This window comes from Lissotriton vulgaris, chromosome 6 (assembly GCF_964263255.1).
Source record: "Lissotriton vulgaris chromosome 6, aLisVul1.2, whole genome shotgun sequence".
In the NCBI taxonomy this organism is placed as follows: Eukaryota; Metazoa; Chordata; class Amphibia; order Caudata; family Salamandridae; genus Lissotriton; species Lissotriton vulgaris.
In genome coordinates, this window is record NC_141694.1 from 891705690 (window position 1) to 891727848 (window position 22159).

Below are 22159 nucleotides of genomic sequence, written 5' to 3' on the forward strand. Positions count from 1 at the left end.
TTGTGGATTTAAGGTAAGTTGTAAAAATAGGGGATTTTTGGATCCTTCTTGATCAGGAAGGATGCTTCCTTTTTGCCCAACCAACCTTGCCCTTCTGCAGAGTCAACCAAGCCAGTGATCGTTTTCAATAATCTCTCTGTTGGATGTTTGTTGATTGGCGTGTAATATCTGCGGTCACCTAGTTGTCTAAGGCACTCTGTTTCATAATCTGACGTTGCCATGACTACTGTGGCACCGCCTTTGTCGGCATGTTTGATGGTGATTGTTGGGTCATTGGCTAGTGATCCTACTGCCAGTGTCTCTTCTTTAAAGAGATTGGAAAAGGTTCTTGGGTTATTCATTGATTGAATGTCCTTGAGTACCGCTTGTTCGTATGTAAGAACTTCATTGGGGATCATACCATTGTGTGGCATGAAAGAAGATGGATTGTGTAGTCCGGAGTCATCACTTTCTTTGTGTTCCTTACCATCAAAGAAAGCTTTCAACCGCACTTTGCGGAAGAATTGATGGATTTCACAGGCCTGTCTGAAATGGCCTACCTTGGGAGTGGGTACAAAGCCCAACCCCTTCTGGAGGACTGTCTCTTCCAGACTGGTCAGAACTCTAGGTGAAAGGTTGACCACTAGGTTTTTTTCTTTGTGTTGGTTGTGTGACTCCTTGTCTCGTAGACCTTCTGTTGTGGTTCCTCCCACTGCACTCGTTTGTCTGGTTGATTCCCTCTTCTTCGCCCTCACCCTCTGCCCCAACCTCTCCCTAATAAAGGCTGGCTCATGCCTGGGGGTCCAAACTGTGGGGGGCCTGTGGGGAACATTGGATATTGCCATAATTGTGGTCCTGGGTATTGGGGAGGTGGGTAGTTGTTGAAGGTCTGTCTGTGCCCCCGTCCCCTCTGTTGGCGGGGATTCCAGTTTTCAGTGCTTGAATCTCTGCTGCTTGCAGATCCCCTCCGAGTAGAGTTTGAGCGGTTATCAGATTGGTAGCCTGTACTTGACGGTACAAAGTCAGCTTTGAGATAGGGGTATGCTTTCTCCTTATCAAAGCGCTTGATGTCTTTTTGTAGCTTGGTAATTTTCTGTTTCATCAAGTATTCTTGATGTTCTGCAAGTTCATTGTTGATTTCAGTGAGCTTGGTTTTAAAGCCAGGGCCTGGGTAGGCATTTTCTAGGGCGCTTTCAGCTATTTGTATCCGGACCAGCAACTCGTCCGCTAGTCTCTTGGCAGTTTTGATAATTAATTTCAACAGATCTCTGGTACATTTCCCGGAGATCTGTGACCACACGATTTTGAATTGACCGTCTTAAAAGAAGATTCTGGGGAAGTGTTTTACTATGAGCCCGTTGGGTGCAATTTTGGCTCTAAAGTATTCTGTCATAAGTGCACAGTGTAGGGTGACTTTGACACATTCTCTCTTAAGGGCCGTTAATGACTGCCATTCCTCAGATTGGCTGCTAGTAGCACTATCGATCTCAGTCGAGAGAATTGAGGGGGTCCTCAGTATTTCTTCTGGCTGTTCATCACCGTAACTCAAACCTAGTCCGTCCATGATGGTGGAGGTCTAGTATAAGAATGTTGTTTAAATTGGAGCCTCAAGTAGAGGTTAGCCATGCCAAAGTCGTGGATGGGGTTTATAGTTGGGGGACAGAGGCAGTCTTTACCCACCAGGAAGAGGAGAGTCCTACGGTCAGGAACCGTGCTGGAGATCAAGACAAAGAGCAGGGACTAGAGGCGTTTTCCCACTTCATGTGGAGTGGGGAGGTCCAACATAGAGGATGCCTCAATAAGAGCAATACAAAAAGGGATTTCTATGTAGTTCCTCTCTAAAAACTGTAGCAGTTTGGAGAAGCCAAGTGAGGGTAGTAGTGGGGATCCATTTGTTGGATCATAATGCTCTCACACACCCTTTCATGTATCATGCTTCATCATATGGGTTGCTCCTCGTTGGAGCGGAGGTGCAATCCCCAACGGGCTCCCTAAAAAGGGGCTCTTTGTCGGAGATCTTCTATCCAACTGCCGTATGGTGAAGTGCGGGTGTGAGGTCTAATGGTGTAGATGCTGTGATGTGAGATAAAATAGGGCTGGGAGTACCTAGAACGGACAGACTTAATTCTGGGAGTCTCCTCTCCTAATTAAAAGCAGTATAACAAGGCGCTATCACGTCCACTATGCGTGCCTATGTGCTCTTGTTAAAGTGTATTGGTCAACAGGTTTCTCGCTAGTGGTGTATTAACCCTGCGATTCTTCAGTACCTAGAAATGTGAGCTATCTACAAAAAAGTAATAAAAGGTAAACAAAGTTTCAGTAAGTCAAGGATAGTACTTTTACCCTAAGTCTTCTGGACATGCCTGCATCTACCTGTGGTGGTGAAAACGGCATTTAAGGGAAAAAGGAATCTGATATTTACAGTTTGTTCAGCGACACCAACAATGTTCCATGGTGACTCCAAAGCATGCTACTTAAATACTAGTGAGGCAGCTCACTGGTGAATGAAAATACAAATAAGGTTAAACGTTTAAAAACAGGTGATCTTCCACAGTGAACTAGGGTGAATGATGTACCTGTGGAAAGAACAGGGCAGAAAAAACACTTTGTTTCATGGAGGACTCACCCACTCTTTGTGGTCTCCAGGCTTCAACAGTGCCCGGTGGAGCCTATCACACGGCTCTGCTCCTGTGTAAGCATGATGGCAGTGTGGGGAATAAAAACGCTATAAAACTGTGCAAACAATGTTAGCAACATCATGAAGGAACAGCTGTCTTCAGTTACACTCTACTTGAATCTTTGACCAAAAAGCATCTATTAGTCATACAGGTGTAACTAATAGTAGGAAGTTGGTGAACATTTGTATGAAGAGTAGATATAAGTGTTATTATCGTGTGTCCAGTGCTTAGTGATTGTGGACAACATCTTCACGTAAATGCCAAAATGCTACTTGGAGACATACTTATTGAAGTATATTTAAGGGGTGATGTAATGTAACCCGCTTGGTTGAGCACAAACAGAGGGTTCATCTCACACTATTCATATCTCTAAGGAGGGGTTAAGCGTAGTGCCTAGGCCACGCACACTCAGTTAACTAATATCGTGTTTCCTCTGTCGCTATCTGCCTTGGAATAGGCTGTACACAACATGTGCGCTGTGTAAAGGTCACGCACACTCAGTTAAATGCTCCTGTATAATCTCTCTCTCAATGTGTTTTATGATTACCTGGAAATGCAGCGCGTGTACAATGCCGCCATACGTCTGCAGGAGTGAACTTCAGGGACACGTGAAATTAGCAGCATACGCAGACGATATCCTTGTGGCTACGGAGAACCCAGAGACGCCCATCGGCGCTCTCATGACTACTATAGAGAGATACTCTGCACACTCTGGTTATGAATTGAATCGGGACAAATCAGAGGTCAAGCCCCTAATTATACTTGGCACCAGAGACATGCTTGGAAGCTCTGGTCTCTCATGGCAGACCGGCTTTATTAAGTACCTAGGTATTGAATTTAGTAGCACCCTTCTCGAGACTCTTCGTCACAACAAATCCATCACGCTAGATAAAAATAAATCACAATTAGATGGCTGGTCTCCACGCTTCATAACTTGGTGGGGAAGGGTCGAGACCATCAAAATGATGATCTTCCCCCTAGTGAATTACCTCATTACAATTCTCCCTCTTACCTTGTCCCGGGACTTACACCACAAACTCTAAGCTCTTATGGAAAGGGAAAAAGGCAAGGATTAGTATGAATAAAGCTACGCCTCGGTAAATCTCTGGGAGGGGTCACCCTAGCGGATTGCAAACTGTATCAGACAGCCTTCCTTGTCAAACAAGACTCTTACTGGCTATCACCCCCGCTGGCTACACTCCTGTGTGGCTAGCCGTAGAGAAAGCCCTTTTTAGAAATCTTGCCCCAGCGACCTTCTTAACTGCTAATACTAGTACGGCCACTTGCTCAAAATCCATCTTCAAAAATACGAGACTCGCCCTGTTGAAAATTGATAAACTACTGGATAGTAGTATAAGATGTTCAGACTGGGAATCAATATGGTGCAATTGTGCAATACTCTACAAAGGGAAGCCACTACACAATGAGCTATGGATCGATAAAGGTATATTTTTCCCGCATCAACTGTTTGGAGATTCTTCACCCCTCTCCTTTAAGGACCTCCAATCCAAATATGACTTAGACTCATTTTACAACTTCTTGAGCATTAAGGCAGCGATCTCCAAAGCAAAATTATCCACAAAGCCTCCCTCTCTTCTGAACTATCTAGCTAATCTCAACAAGCTAGGCCACCAGGTTTCCAGACTTCACAAACTCCTACGTCCACAACAGTCTAATCTCAATAAAGATCTTATACTTGGGAATCGACCACGAGACACAAAATAAGCCCTACACTCTCCCAGACAAAGTTTTGGCTTCTACATAAAGCTTTCTGGACACCGGCGTGTCTCTTCTCACATAATATTGGAGACCATGCAATTTGCTGGAACTGTAACGACAAAGATAGGGACCTAGAGCACCTCTTACTACAATGTGTATGTGTTGCACCCTTTTGGGACAAAATCTTCGCCTTCCTCACCAAGGTTTTCTCTTTCTCCCCCGCCAGAGAGCTATCCACCTTGGTACTCTGCTTTCTAAGAGGTGATTCACTCACAGATAACGATAGGGCCCTAGTTGACCTTCTCCTCACTGCTGCTGTAAAGATTGTTCTAAATAATTGGAAAGACACTCGTAAAGCCTCTTTCAAATGTTAGTTATATTGGGTCACCAACCTGAGAGGTGCTGATAACATCTCACTCCAAAACACTTTGTGGCGCCCTCCTCAAAAACAAATGTGGGTCTCTCTTGACAATAACTTTAGGGTACACAAACCTCCTTGAATCTCCCACATACTCCCCCGACTCCAGTTCAATACGATCTCACACTCTTTCTACTGTGCCTAACCTGACACATCCATAACTGCTCCCTTCATGCTAATCCAGTGAGTCCAGCATCTTCGACGACTGTAATGCCTGTGGTTCACTGTCCTTGTGTTGATACTTCATATGTGATGTATATGATTGAGATTATGCAGTTTATTTTCTGTTTATCCCATTACTTATTTCAATCTGGTACCCTTTGCTTATCATCGCCCACGCAGTTATTTTTTCATTTATGTTATTGTAATCACTCTCCACTCCGATTGTATCCATTAGTGACCCTTATGTTCCTATTGTATGTATATGTACTGGAAACAACCAATAAAGTTTTGAAATAAAAAAAAAGATTCATGGCGGTGTTTCTAGTTGGCATAATCCGGATTGATCCGGGTGGATCAGTTTATGAATGAAAGGTGTAAGACGCCAGGCCAGGATTTTGGCAAGCATTTTCACTTCTGGGTCTAGTAGGGAGATCGGCCTGTACGAACTGCATTGCTCAGGAGGTTTGCCCTTCTTATGTATAACAACTATATTGGCTGGTCTCTGCATTTCAGTCAGGACCCCCTTAGTCGCACTCTCCTCATACATCCGTATAAGATATGGGGCAATCGTAGAGGCATTGGATTTGTAAAGTTCCATTGGGAGGCCACTAGAACCCATAGCCTTTCCGGATTGTAAGATGTCAATTGCCTTGGACACCTCCTCATTTGACAGATCAGGGTCCAGGTACTTTACATTCTGCGGCTCTAAAATGGGTAGTCCCCGAGTGACTAATAGTTCTGCTGAGTCAGTATTGGTGGAGGTATAGACCCGCTTAAGTGGTCCGCGAATGCTTCAGCAATCCTGGACCTATCCTGTCGTTTCGTACCGTCTTGGCAGACAATCTCTGCCACCCATCTTTTGGCCAAAATAGCCTTTGTCCAACCAGGCTAACAATTTGCTAGACTTATCGCCTGTATTGTAAACCCAGTGTTGAGTGGCTTGATATTGGACATTAGCTGCGTCCACTGCAATGTTCCTATACTCGGTTTGCTTTATACGCAATTTATGTGTGTCAACTGGAACATCCGATGTCGTGAGGCTGTGCTAGAGAAGGGCGATCTCGCCCTCTATCTCCTCAAGTCGTCTTCGCTGGTCTTTCTTGTGACCCAACACTGCTGCTACCCCTTACCACCATCTTGTATGCCTCCCATAGTACCACAGCTGAATCAACTGAACCGTCATTCTCAGTAAAATAATTGTTTGTAGTCTCTATACTTTTGTCTATAATAGCTGGCACCTTGAGGTACCAAGGGTTGAGAACCATGTCAGAGTTTGTGCTGGGGGGGGAGTGGCAGGGTGTCTCCATAGTATGCCAATAGTGGGGAATGGTCGGATATACCCCAGGGAAAAAAGGAGATCGCACCAAACTGGGGGAGCTGGGTGGCCTTGGAGAATATATAGTCAATGCTGGACATACTGCCATGGACCCAGGAGAGGAAGGTGTATTGTCTAGCCACTGGTCTGCACACCCTCCAGACACCGATCAAGCCCAGGGCCCCAAGGAAGTACGTCAGCAGCTTCCTAGATGTCTTCCCCTGTCTAGGCAGCAGTCGACTCAGGTCACCATAAAGGGCTGCGTTACAGTCTCCACCCAACAGTAGGTCAACTTCAGGTAGATTCAATATGTGTGAACCTAGAACGGTCAAGGACGCTGAATGGAGCCTGGGAGGCATGTATAGGGAAGTCACATTAAGGGATCTACCCTCCCACAAGCCCAAGACCGTGACAAATCTTCCCAGAGGATCGTGTGCGACCTTTTGGATTTGAAAGGGAAAGGTGCTGCACATGAGGATATCAACCCCTCTAGACTCCCTAGCATACCCCGAATGGGCCACCAGCTTTTAGCCCCACCTATTGAGTGCACAGTATGTGGAGCCTTGAATATCTGTTTCTTCTAATAATACCACATCCGGGGCCCGCCTTTTTGGATATTGCAACAGAATCCCCCGTTTAATTTGATCCCCAGGTCATTCACATTCCAAGAGACCAGTTTAAAGCTGCTCCTAGATAGAGTATTATCATGATTATCCCCCATTTAGGCACAGTACAAGGGGCCATCCTTCATAGAGGACCCTAGAAACGCCAGGATGTGGATCAACATTGCCACCCCCACCCAGCGACCATGTTTTAGACCATTCCAACCTGCTCCGAGAAGAGCTATTACCTGCAGTCTTGTCAATTATAATCATACCGAGCAAAATACTGCATTGAGAGCTGCATCCAATAAACAAACTCAAGTTATAACTGGCCCCTTTAGAACATTCCAGGCCCTCCCCCGCCTCCCTGCAACATGGACGTAAAACTGCCCACCCCCCAATTTTGCAGAGTGCCTGTGTCCCCTGAAATAATATATTTAATGAAAGGGGAACGCTACACAGCCGGAGCTTCCCAACTCGAGAGCCCATGCCCCCCCCAATATTCTCAGCTATTCAAGTTCACCGTTAAACATGCTATTAACTGTAAAATGTTTTAGGTCTCGCCTATTATATCCCGCAGGGATAAATAGGCGAGATTATAGTAAGCGGAAAAGAAAAGTCTACCTAGCCTGCGGATCGCGTATTGTTCATGTGAGCTATGCGCGCATTTGTCTGTGCCTCTGCATCAGACTTCAAAGGCTGCGGCTCCCCCGCCCCCGCGTGCACATCGCACACTACCATTTGTCTGAGCCTTGGCATCAGACTATAAAGGAATGCGCTCCCGCTCCCCCGCCACAGCAATGCCGAGAGCGTGGTTTTTTTTGGATCCATTTCACGGGGAAGCCGTGTTTTGTTCGGCGTTATCTGCACCTTTCTCGTTTTTTTTCTGGACGAAAGTGAAAGCCTACTGTGCTTGTTTATAGTAGCCTTGCTCCTCAAATGCTGTTGCTGTGTTGCCATCTCTCTAGGGACACTCAGCTTGAAAACACTCAACTTGCTAGCTGCAATGCTACATCCGCTATGCTTTGCCTCTAGACACTTTGATCCCTCGCAGACTTGCTGACTCTGCCCCTCCTGATTCTGAAACTGACCAACGCAGTCACCATGCAGTATCTTCTCTCTGTCTTATGATGTCTGCCCTGCCACCATTTACTTCGGACCCTCAACCTCACCCTCACACCTCCTCACCCTCACACACCCTCTCACCCTCACACACCCTTACACCCTCACACACCCTCACACCCCCTCACACCCTCACACCCTCACACCCCCTCACACCCTCACACCCTCACACACCCTCACACACCCTCACCCCCTCACACACCCTCACCCCCTCACAACCCTCTCACCCTCACTCACCCTCACCCCCCACACACCCTCACCCCCCTCACCCCCCCCCTCACACCCTCACCCCCCCTCACACCCTCACCCCCCCTCACACCCTCACCCCCTTCACCCTCACACCCCTTCACCCTCATCCTCACACCACCCTCACCCTCACACCACCCTCACCCTCACACCCCCTCACCCTCACACCACCTCCCTCTCACACCCCCTCACTCTCTCACACCCTCACACCCTCACTCACCCTCACACACCCTCACTCACCCTCACACACCCTCACTCACTTACCCTCACTCACCCTCACTCACCCTCATTCACCCTCACTCACCCTCACTCACCTTCTCACCCCCTCGCCCTCACACACCCTCGCCCTCACACACCCTCGCCCTCACACACCCTCGCCCTCACACACCCTCACACACCCTCACACCCTCACCCACCCTCTCACCCTCACTCACCCTCACTCACCCTCTCAACCTCACCCCCTCACACACCCACACCCCCTCACCCTCACACCCCCTCACCCTCACACACCTCCTCACCCTCTCACCCTCACTCACCCTCTCACCCCCCTCATACTCACCCTCACACACCCCCTCACCCTCTCACACCCCCTCACCCTCTCACACCCCCTCACCCTCTCACACCCCCTCACCCTCTCACACCCCCTCACCCTCTCACACCCCCTCACCCTCCCTCACACCCCCTCACCCTCACACCCCCTCACCCTCTCACACCCCCTCACCCTCTCACACCCCCTCACCCTCTCACACCCCCTCACTTACCCTGTCACCCACCCTCACCCACCCTCTCACCCTCACACACCCTTTCACCCTCACACACCCTCTCACCCTCACACACCCTCTCACCCACCCTCACCCTCACAACCCCTCACCCTCACAACCCCTCACCCTCACACCCCCTCACCCTCACACCCCCTCACCCTCTCACACCCTCACCCTCACACACCCTCACCCTCACACCCCATCACCCTCACACCCCCTCACCCCTGTCACCCTCCCCCCTCCCCCTCACACCCCCTCACCCTCACACCCCCTCACGCCACCTCACCCTCACACAACCTCACACACCCTCACTCACCCACCCTCACTCACCCTCTTACCCTCACTCACCCTCACACCCCTCACCCTCACACCCCCTCTCCCCCTCACCCTCAACCCCCACCCTCACACCCCATCACCCCCTCCCTCACACCCCCTCACACAGCCTCACAACCCCTCCCCCTCACAACCCCTCCCCCACCCTCATCCCCCTCACCCTCACACCCCCTCACCCTCACACCCCCTCAGCCACCCTCACCCACCCACACACACACTCACAGACCCTCACCAGCATAGCATAACAAAACATAGCATAACAAAACATAGCATAGCATAACAAAACACAGCATAGCATAGCAGAACAAAAAAAGCATAGGATAGCAAAGCATAGCATAGCATAACAAAATAAAGCATAGGATAGCAAAACAAAACATAGCATAACAAAACATAGCATAGCAAAACACAACAAAGCATAGCATACCAAAGCATAGCATAACAAAACATAGCATAACAACAAAACATAGCATAACAAAACAAAACATAGCATAACATAACATAAAACAAATCAAAGCATAGCATTAGAAAACATAGCAAAACACAACAAAACATAGCATAGCATAACAAAACACAACATAGCAAAGCATAACACAACAAAGCTTAGCATAGCATAACAAAACACAACAAAACATAGCATAGCATAACAAAACAAAGCATAGGATAGCTAAACTAAACAAAGCATAGCATAACAAACAAAGCATAGGATAGCAAAACAAAACAAAGCATAGTATAACAAAACATAGCATAACATAACAAAACACAACACATAGCATAACAAAACATAGCAGAACACAACAAAACCTAGCATAGCAAAACAAAACATAGCATAGCAAAACAAAACATAGCATAGCAACACAAAACATAGCATAACAAAACAAAACATAGCATAGCAAAACAAAACATATAGCATAGCAAAACATAGCATACCAAACACAACAAAACATAGCATAGCATAACAAAACATAGCATAGCAAAACAAAGCATAGCATAATAAAACAACAAAATATAGCATAGCATAACAAAACATAGCATAGCATAACAAAGCATAGCATAGCTAAACATAGCATATCATAACAAAACATAGCATAGCATAACAAAACACAGCATAGCATAACAATTCAAAGCATAGGATCGCAAAACATAGCATAGCATAACAAAACAAAACATAGGATAGAAAAACAAAACATAGCATAGCATACAGCATCACTCAGCACTACCACAGCATCACCCAGGAGCACCACAACATCACTATGCGCTACCACAGCATCACTGAACGCCACAGCATCACTCGTTCGCCATCACATCACTCAGTGCCACCACAGCATCAATCTGTACAACCATTCAACAACACCTGGTTCAAATATGTTATCTCAATGTTTCAAGCTTTATTACAAATGTAACAAAAATATGTTAATATTTCCCTTCTGTTCTTGGATTTTCGTCACAATAAAATACACTGAACATAATCTTCAGAAAAGTTATTTACAAAACGTTAAGCTATTGCCATTATAAATTACAATAACTTTTTTTTAAGTATTATTGAAAAAAAATTAAAAGCCATTGTTATGGGGGAACCAGGGACAGCTGACTGGCAGGGTTCCTGTGAATAGGGGGGTCCGCCAGGGCTGTGTGATGGCACTGACCCTGTTCTCTCTCTTCTTAAATGGGTTGGTAGCCCATTTGGGGGAGAACCCGGCCGATGCCCCGGTCCTGGCGGGTGAGAAAACACCTACCCTTCTTTTCGCAGATGATACCCTGCTGATGGCAAAAACCCCTATGGGGTTACAGAAATTGCTGGATAGTTTCAAACTGTTCTGCGACTCCCGGGGCTTGCTTATTAATACCTCTAAAACCAAGCTGATGTTATTGACAACATCCAGAAAACTAAGGAGGATTAATATTACCCTAGATGGATCCCCATTAGAGGTAGTGGAGGTGTTTGATTATCTAGGCATTAGGGTAAATAATCGAATGAAGTGGAACTCTCATGTGACCAAAATGCTTCTAAATCTTAAAAGAGCATCAGGGGCAATACTGAGAAACCAACAAATCTCAATTAGCAAACCTATAGCCCCTGCTGTTGTGGTATATGAAGGGAAAGCATTAGCCTCCGCCATGTATGGTTCAGAATTATGGGGGTTTGAAAATACCATGGAACTGACCAAAGCAGAAAATAAGTTTATGAGCGATTTGGTGTCCCTCCCTCTTTCAACACCCTTAAAACCCCTCTTCCATGATCTAGGAAAACGTTCACTAAGGGACATAGCACGCATTCGCCCATTATTATTCTGGGTGCGCCTAAGGAGGACACCGGAACTGACGAACTATGCTTTAATATTGGACGAACTAATCAAATTGAACACCTCTAAGAAAATTAAGTGGCTGAACAATCTAAGGAACCTGCTCATAGACTTGGGTCTTGAAGATACTTGGTTGGCTCAAACACCCCCTGACAAAGGAAGTATGAAGCAAATATATTGGGAGTGGGTTCAGACAGAGGATTTACGTAATACTAAGTGGGGGTCCCTAACCAATACATTTCTAGAGCATAAGCCCATCAGGAAGCTGGAATCTTTCTTGGACTTCATACAAGTGCCAAAAGATAGATCTCTCTTTTTAAAAATGAGATACAGGACTCTCCCATTAAATGATTTTACAGAGAGATGGAAGAGCCCGGGGGTAGAGCTAGCTACCTGCCCGGGCTGTTCTTGTCCTAGGGAGTCCTTGCCACATTTTCTGTTTGCTTGTAAAGCATATAGGGACGTTAGAAGAAGATGGCTAAAACCAGTCTGTAAAGACCTTGGAGTAAGACAATGCAAGACAGCCCTACGCATTCTTACATCCGACATATCATCCCTTTCCATGATCTGTGGGGTTGCAAAGTTCTTGGGCAGGGCTTGGTTAATTCGTACCACTATCTTAAAAAACAAACCTGCTTAGATGATTGGTCATGTTGATGAAATTGTATGGCTTATATCCACTGCTGCACTTTAAACTATCTTGTTCTTTTTATTGTAAATAAGCTTTTTTAACGTTTTTAACGGTTGTATTTTATACCATGTATTTTTTTGTTGTAATAGATAGGATGTGTACCTACTTTTATGATAAATCTATCGAATAAAGTATTACAACAACATATTTGTAATATCAATACATGTAAGTCACGTAAATACAACACATATTGCATTACAAATGCTATAGGTGTCACATTTGCGAAAGTTATAACTATTGGCATTGTGTTAAAAATGGGATTTCTGGTTGGCTAAGGCTTGCGCAAAAGCCAGGCAGAAACCACCACTCTAGTCAGGGCAAGGGAGTCACTCCAAGATAACCCCTGTTCACCCCCTTGGTAGCTTGGCACGAGCTGTCAGGCTTATCTCTGAGGCAATGTGTAAAGCATTTGCGCAACACACACACACCGCAGCAACACACTAGGCACACCACAAAAAGGAACTCCACACAAGGTTATATATAAAAATACCCTTTGTATTACCATAACCACATGGCTGCTTGAGAGTTTCCCCTGCTGTGCTGGACAGCAATGAAAACGGGTGTGGTCATGACGAGCTCAGCTCGTCATGAGCACAGGAGCACTGTGCTGCATGACGAGCTGAGCTCGTCATGAGCATGGAAGGGGATAAACACATTAGATCTTAATCACAGAATTACACTGTGCCAACTGGCACTGGGCTGTATTTACAGGGGATTATATACACAGGGCAGGGCCACATGGGCCACCGTCTGAAATAGCACTTAGTAGAAATCGCACTCCTAGAACATAGAATAATTGTAGCACAAAATACACATTGTAGAACACAACCAGTAACCACTGGTAAAAGGTAGGTACACACTACACAATACTAATCACCTTAAGCATGGATCACACAGGTACCCTTAAACTCACTAGTATAACTGTACTAGGCAAAACAACCTCCTAAGCATGAAAACACAGTTAGAGGTATCACAGGCATAAAGGCATTGCACATTACGCATAAATCACATTAGGTATGAGGTAATCACCATCACAAACATAGTAGGTAATCACATTGCGGCAGATCCTGAACCTGGCCTCCCAACCTTGGGTCTAAAACCTTTGGCGGAATACTTGCCTGGCACTCCAGGACTTCTGGGGACTCACACACCATCCCCCTGAGGCTAACACATGACTCATATGTTGTGTGACTGTCTGTCTGGTGCAGATCTCCCATCCCCTGTCCACCTGACAGTGCGTAAAGATCCCCCAGAACAGAAGTGGTGTCACCATGGTCACTCCAAGGGAGCGTAGTCCAACTGGCTAGACCCTGACCCACTGGTTCTTCCACTGGGGAACACCTCCCCCATGCACTCCTCATTTCGGACTTCTGTGCCCTCCCACCTGGAGTGGCACTGCCGGACACTAGAACCACGTTAGCTCTGTTTACAGACGCTCCAGTTCCTCTAGACACTAGGAGATCCTCCTCAAATGGACTAACAGGACAGCCTAGGTCCCCAACCTTGAGTTCCCTAAAGAAACCATCCTGGCTCTGAGACTGGGTTTCGGGCACCTGGGAACTCTCAGTCCCACACTCACTCCTACTCCACTGAGACAAGACGTGATCACCTACACCCCTCTCGCTACACTGGGACCTAGCTGGGCTACTCTGAACCTCTTCCACCACTCTGGGCTGGACGATACCTGAACCACTACTTTTGGGAACACTCACCAATGACTCTTCAGAACCTCTGGCCTTTTCCCAGTGGTCTGCCTAACGTATAAATTCCCCTAGATCAGAAAATCCACCCTCCAACATGTGTTGGCGCAACCCCGGCGGAAAACAATTGAGCATGTGCTGTTTGATAACCAGGTCGAACAGACCGTCAAAATCAGGTCCCTGCTAAGCCTCTATCCAATCAATCAGTGCCTCATGACAATCATCCGAAAAATCCCCCCAATGCTGGTGAGGCAGCTTCCTACTGCCCCTGAACTTCAACTTGTACTCCTCCTCTCGGGAACAAAGTACCATACTTTGGGAACTGGGAATGGGACTTCCTGCACTGGACTCCATATTGCTGCCACCACTGGACTCAACCCTTCCTGGGGAATCCAGAAAACTATAACTGCGCTCATGGGATAGCCTACCCTCCAGAGCTAATTTCTCCCTGGCAAAGGCCCTCTCAGCCTCCGACATCCTCTCCTGCACACCCAGCTGCGCTATTTCCTTGGCATGCTCTACCCTGAGCTTCTCCAAAGCCAGCTGGTACTCCCTTTCTTCTCTCCTATCTACCCACTCCTCTGGGGACAGGGAAAGGGATGTGACACTGGACCCAGCAAGGGACTCCCTATCCATGGGGTCTTCACTATCTACTGGCATCCATGTACTGCCATTTTCTTCCTCCTCTTCAGACTCTTCAGGGCTCCCCTCAGACCCACCACCCTCATGGCGTGAGACCCGGGCCCTTTCCTCCTACTGCACTCATGTTCCCAGTCATCCTTCTGCCATTGGATTAGGTTGTCCCTAAGCTTGGACGGGGTGTCTGACACACTCACTGCTATGTCTCTCTCTTCACAGAACTCTACCAACTCATCGACATTGAATCTAAACAGACCACAGAAATTAAAAGCAGACTCCATCTTGGCAGGACGCTCAGGGACACGTGCAACACAGGGGACCTAACAGTCTGAGCTGAAGCAAGAGTACACTATCTACAAATGACACTCTTAGGAGAAACAGTAAAATAAAACTCAAAAACAATAATCCCCAAACACGTGATTATCTAAATGCAGAGTTTGTAGTGCAACCAGTTGTCGCTGTGGTTTTGCTCAAAAACAAGTCCTATCCTCACCGCTGACAACCAATGTTAGAAATGGGATTTCTGGTTGGCTAAGGCTTGCGCCAGAGCCAGGCAGAAACCACCACTCTAGTCAGGGCAAGGGAGGCATACGCCAAGATAAGCCCTGCTCACCCCCTTGGTAGCTTGGCTCGAGCAGTTAGGCTTATCTCGGAGGCAATGTGTAAAGCATTTACGCAACACACACACACAGCAGCAACACACTAGGCACACCACAAAAAGGAACTCCACACAAGGTTATATATAAAAATACCCTTTGTATTACCATAACCACATGGCTGCTTGAGAGTTTCCCCTGCTGTGCTGGACAGCAATGAAAACGGGTGTGGTCATGACGAGTTCAGCTCTTCATGAGCACAGGAGCACTGTGCTGCATGACGAGCTGAGCTCGTCATGAGCATGGAAGGGGATAAACATAGAATTACACTGTGCCAACTGGCACTGGGCAGTATATAGAGGGGATTATATACACAGGACAGGGCCACATGGGCCACCGTCAGAAATAGCACTTAGTAGAAACGCACTCCTAGAACATAGAATAATTGTAGCACAAAATAACCATTGTAGAACACAACCAGTAACCACTGGTAAAAGGTAGGTACACACTACACAATACTAATCACCTTAGGCATAGATCACACAGGTACCCATAAACTCACTAGTATATCTGTACTAGGCAAAACAACCTCCTAAGCATGAAAACACAGTTAGAGGTATCACAGGCTTAAAGGCATTGCACATTACGCATAAATCACATTAGGAACGAGGTAATCACCATCACATAGTAGGTAATCACATTGCGCCAAGATCACATTAGATACTGACCCCAGGCCACTGGCCTTCCACAGGGGCTCAAATACCCTTTGTCCAAATAGCCAGGGCGCGCTGCCTAGGCAGCCACAGCAAAGGTGCGCAAAGTCAAAAGAACAGTGCAAGAGGATGGGACTGAACGTGGCAGCTGCCACTAAGTGCTGGGCAGCTGTAAAGGCACACATGTGAGCACTGGCACTTACTGGGCCAATCCTGTCCCTCTCAGGGACTCTAGCAGAAACCAAAATGTGCCCTCAAATGTGGCAGCTGCCTGCGCGCTCGCAGGGCAGCTGGTGAACAACCAGCACTGGCACTTTAGACCAAATGTGCGCAATGTTGGAGCCACGGGGCTCTAACAACAATCATGTGCCTCCTTTAAGAAACGGCCCCCTCCAGGACACGGGCCCCTCTGGCCCTGTCAATAATTATGTCCCAGGTTGCAGCTGCCCTCTAACTCTCGGGTCAGCTGGAGGCAGAAATACGGGCCAGGCCCCACGGTGCCCAGGGGACCCCCACTGAGGTCCTTTAAACAAATATGCCCCGGTTGGCGCGGACCGTCGCACAGGAACCAATTCTGCCCACCGTTGGAGCGGCCCACTGCAAGACGGGCCGCTCTGAAGGGCAAATAGTCTGGTGCCTCGATTAGGCACACCCCCTGATCTCGCGGCGTCCCCCCAGCCCTACCTCACTCACCAGGGGTTGTCTGGCGTGGGGCGAAGTCTCCGCTGGGCTCTCTCTCCAGCCTCCGCTTCACCACTCCTTTGGACTCGGCCACTGGCAACCCCCTCTCGTTGCTGGGAGGCCGCTAGGCTCGGCTACCTCCTGTTGGTTCCGTGCAGTGGGGATTCTCCCACTGACAGGCTCCACACTCGGGACTCCCTCTGGCCCCACGGGAGCCCCACCACGGACTTGCCCGATCTCCGCAGCAGCCACGCTGCAATTGGGCGGCCCGCTCAACTTCTGGTTGAGAGGGGCTTGCCTTCCTGTGGCGCTGGGCCGTGATTGGCCACTGGGCTAGCCCCACCCCCAGTCAGGCAACCGACGCCTGACTTCCGCGTCACGTTGTCCCAGCAGGGCTCAGGCTCCAAAAAAGTGCTCGAAGTGCGGGGTGGATCCCCGCTGCACCGCTACCACCACAGCGGGGTAGGCAACCACCCTCCCCAGATCTGGGCAGCTTCTTAAGGCAGCGGCAAGGTGGGGTGGCCTCCCGCTCGCACACACACACCCGAGCGGGGTGGGCACCCGCAGAAGGATCCGCAATGCTGGGTGGCACCCGCTCGGCAGCAAAAAGCACAACTCGGGGGCAGAAATACGGGGTAGGTTCCTGCCTCTTCCACACAAGCACCCAAGTACACTGGGTGGGCTCCCGTGATGCCAGCAGCACGGGGGGGAATCCCTACGCTCGGGATTCCCTCTGCAGCACGCTGCTAGACGCCAGCCCTTCGAAATAAAAGGCACTCGTCAGGAATTTAAATCCAGCGCTCCCAGGTGCTAGGTGCCCATACAGTCCTGAGAAAGTCAAAAGGAGAGTCTCTTGGGTGCTGGGGAGGACCCAGCTCAGCGCAGGGGGGGGGGGGGGGGGGGGCAAAGGCTGGGCCCAGGGGCCAGCTCACAGGGCCCTCCAGCTGGGAGGCAGTCCCCAGTGGCGGTCCTCCTGGCGCCCAGCAGCAGCAGCAGGCCCCCCACAAGTTAGGAACAGAGTGAACACCATACATGGGGTCACAGCCCCTTCTTATATAGGCATTTCGTTTGTCTGGAGGGTCAGGGTGCAGGGTAGGGGGAAAACCAGACACAGCTGGTTCTGGAGCACTTTGTTGTGCTCAGCCCGCCTCCCCATTCACAGGGCAGGCTAGGGACATCAGTTGCACCACAGGGGGCGGAGGCAGCATTGTGTAGGGAAGGCCTAGCCCTATTCAGGTCTCAGGGCACTTCCACACCTGACACATTAAATCTGCGCACATCATCGCGCAGCATTTAATCTCACGAGTTCGCACATACCAAACTCGCCCCTGCACTCCCCACACATCCGGATATACCATGAACACATACATTTCCCATGCATTCCTATGGGAGGGCAGGCCAATCTCACAACATGCACTCAGAGTGCGCACGCATTTTACACTGGGACACAGTGTTAAAGTGCGCAGAAGCCAAAAACAACCAACACCAAGTCACCTTTAAAAGCAAAATGTTTAGGGGTGAACCTGCCAAAAGGGCCAAGTCCAACACATTGTAAATGATAAAGCTATTAATTTCGCTATTTTCAAAAACAAAACATAAATAAAAAAATGTGTCATTTACAATACCAATAGCTCAAACTTTCCTAATGCGAGACCTATTGCATTGAAATGCTTGCTTTTCTATGTGTCCCTGCTGCCAGGCGCAGCGCTCCGATGAAGCAGAGTAAGGGGGGGCAAAGAGGGAGTCAGCGCCCTCCCCCGCCGTGAAGCGTGGATTTGGCAAAGATATGTGTAAGGCCCTCTGTGGCCTGCAGCATAAATCGGAGCCCGCCGGGCTGCATAGACCTACAGGCCAAGCTTGGTGTTGCTTTTCAGATCATCGCTGGAAAATCTCAGTGGCCGTTTGGGGGGAGCAGCGTTTCTGCACTCAATGAAGGTGAACAGGGCCACAGTGCCAGGGCGTGCTCTGGAGCGCGCAGGTTGTTAGGCTGACGAGACGCAGGGCGAGGCCCTGCACCAGCATTACCGGGGCTTCACTCGGCTCTCAGCACAGCACAGTGCCGGGCGCGATATCTCTGCTAGTGGAAGTCAAAGGTGGTTCAGTTCTGGGCCAGCTATTCCAGGGGTGTTCGGGAGCCCAGGACCATTAGACTTCTCAGGCAACCACGGACATTTTATCTGACGTGGTGGAATCTTGCTAGCTATCGAGTGGAGCTCTACTCTTCTGCAGCCATTTTGAGTGCCAGCCGGCCACTCCCCCTTTGGATCAATTCTCAAACCGTTTCTGGCTTTACTCAAAGTTCATTAAACGTGTTATCCTCACACTGTTTGCTTTTCATCTGGAAATTACAAAAAAAAAATCCTTTATTTCCCCGTTAGTACACATAAACGTAACTTGTATAGCACTGCTTTATGCCTAGTCTGGTTGGTGCTAAGATGTAGAGGAGTAGGCATACTTACTTAATTTGAGCCAGTGGTTTCCGGTGCTCAGAGCCAGCACTTAATTGTCAACACCCGGTCTTGTGACAGTCTGCCACAAGGTTGCGCTGTCTGGCTAATTTAGAGTTGCGCACAACAACAGTTAATTTTGAATTCAATGCACATTGAAAATGACTATTCCCTGCCACCAACGAATTCTTATAGTTTTGGGTGCCTGGAATCGGGGCAATGTGTGGCGTTGGCTGCAGTGGCCGCCTGACAAGAGCCCTGGCTCTTATTAATTTTTTTTTTACTAGTCCTTTTCGGAAGGCTCTGAAGACATGGCTTTTCAGACAAGCTTTTTAACCTATCTTTTCTTACCCCTGTTGTGTTACTGTCAAATTAGCGCCAAGAAACTAATCAGTGTTAGTGCGCTCAATAAATAATTTAATAACATAACATAACATAACATGTCTAGTGGATTGAAAATGCTTTGATTGTGAAGGCTATAATATAGTTTTTCAAAACATGGTCCAGAGTGAGTTGTCTATGGCCCGAATTATACATCGGACACACTGCCTGTTTGCATCACGACACACCCTTAACACAGTGCACCTGGTGCAGACTGGAACAGCACATTTGTTTTCATTACAAAGTGCTCGGCCCTTAGTGCAAATAAGAAAGCTAACAGTTTGCACCTCTTCTGAGGAAAGCACATTAGTGAAATCACAGGTAAGTATTGAAACCGCTGCTCTGTCTTTGACCTCATTTTCTAGTGTCTTACTGCACCTGCCTGCAGGGGGATGTAAAGATGTTCCCTTGGACCCAGTAGCCCCTCTCAAGCAGTACACACCCTTATGCAGATGAAGGAACTCACCCTTGTGATTGCGCTGGCATATATTTTCCAGTATCTGTCTGTTCCCCTTTCTTAAATTTGACAAAAAAAAGAAAGTGTACCAGCGGGCTGCATGCGCAACTCAGGGGCTTCGCAGAGCCAATGAAAGGTTAATGTGCATGCCAGGGAAATATTATAAAAGGAACGTAAGACACAATCCCCCGCCCCTTTCTTAAAATACCTAAATGTCCCAGGGCAACCACATCTGTTGCAGCTCAGGGGCACTATGTGTGCTATGCCCCCAGCTCTAATGCTTTAGAGTTTGACTGCCATCAGTCAGAATTCCTTAGTGGACTACCATCATAATTCATCCGTGATTTAATGCATTTTCCTAAAAGAGCATGGTGCTTGGGGAATGCAGGTTTTGAGGTAGAGCTGCTTTGCTTTCTTGATGATAGCTTTCTGTACTCTGCAAAAGCGTTGGAAACAAAGCTTCTCATTCTTGTACAGTTTTTCTTTGGTCGGCGATTGTTCAGCTGTCAACTTTTATTACCTTCAAGTCATTCAAGAATGACATGCTCCAGTTTTCTGAGTTAGTGTAGTCCTTGGGGGGGGGGGGGGGGTGTAATCCGCATCTCAATAGCGAGTTAGCCCAATTGTTGGATTTCTGTACTGATTGGTTTGATTGGCAGAAAAATAGAAAGTAGTGATTGAAGGGTGCTGCGGTAGAGATTTTCAATGCAATAGAAAAGCTTACATAGAAGCTCATCTCTTGGTGGTCGCTCCAGCTTGAGGGTGTGATGTCCGGTAACGTCAATCGATCCGGAGGAGGTGAATATAGCAGCTAAAATCTGTCTTGTTAAATGGGTGGTGCAGAAGACCAGTTGAAGTAGTCAATACCTCTGGGATATATTTGGAGAAGGGGTCTAATTTGCAACATATCGAGAAGGTTGTCAAGGGCAATATTGACAGATGAGTCTAAAGGCTTCTGAGAAGGCTGGATTGTGCATTAGCCGTCTGATAATCACCAGGAAGAATGATGAGAATGTAAAAAGGTTGGTATCTAACAAAAATGAATTCACATTTTGCGGCTCATGAATCAAGGAAGCTGTTATGGATTGGAAAGTGTTGAAGACTACTAAAACATTTCTATTTTTTTTATGTTCAGTTTTTGTTAGACTTGATAGACTGGGGTGTGACTTCAGGGAGCACTTGAGCTGCTTCTTTTAGTAAGCATTTGCGCTATAAAGGATTTTGATGTTGTGATTAGGTTGTGGATAACAAATTTTCTTGCGCATGTGTTGATGAGATTTCTCTGCAGATAGAGGCAGGGAGGGCAGAGTGGGTGCCGCTTAAATGCAGGAGGGGGCAACTGGGGGAGATCCAGGAGAGATTGGACTGGGTTAAGAAGCTAGAGAGAGATATGAGGGGTGAACTCTGCTCTGAGTAGAAGAGTGAGTATGTGAATGGAGTGGGGTTTGTCCTTAGTACATTAGTCTATATAGTAAGGGTCTGGGGCAAGGAGTTCTCTGTCTGGGATCTGGGCAAGGAGAGTTTGTGAGGGTGAGAACATATAAAAAGCAGACCTTTGAATTCAGAAATTAATGTGTTTCGGGTTGGGAGATTATGTCCATTAACGTTAAGTTAAGATATTTGCCAGAGGAGATCATTAGTCGGGTAGGATGCAGTTAACAAAAAATTGATAAGAAGTGGATAAGGAAATGTAGGTAAGGATATGAGGGGACTCAATATAATCAGAGTTGATGGATGGGGGAGAAAGAAGAGAAGAATGATGCTGTGGGAAGAGTGTAGTTCAAAGGGGGTGAGATAGTGAGTAGTGAGTGTAACAAGTGATTTGCTGGACTGGGGCAGAAAATCAAGACGATGGACATGGAGCCATTAGGAAGGCAAGGAAAGAGGTACAAGATGGGAATCAGTTCAAACAGTAAGATGTGTCAAGGAAGCATGTATTCATAGTGCCGTACTAGAATATCATTTTCAGAATATTGTCTGGCGTAAATATTTTGTCTTAAATTTTGTTTAAAAAAAATATCACTCCATTGAAGTTAATATTAAAAAATACAGTGGGCAATTTTGTCAACAATATATAGGACACAATATTTATGCCATAATAGGCCCGCCCATCTCAGGGTTGCTCCATCCTTGCATTGTTACTTCTTTGTGAGAGCAAACCTGGTTAAAGTGGTCCATCTTGGGCTCTGGTTGACCAACAATGTTGTGTGCAATTGTTT

At 47.5% G+C, this 22159-nt stretch overlaps 1 protein-coding gene across 1 annotated transcript in view; it reads left to right on the forward strand.

The window, feature by feature from the left end:
• ANAPC1 (anaphase promoting complex subunit 1) overlaps positions 1 to 22159 on the forward strand; it is a 763513-nt gene that overhangs the window by 266847 nt on the left and 474507 nt on the right. The window lies entirely within an intron of this gene.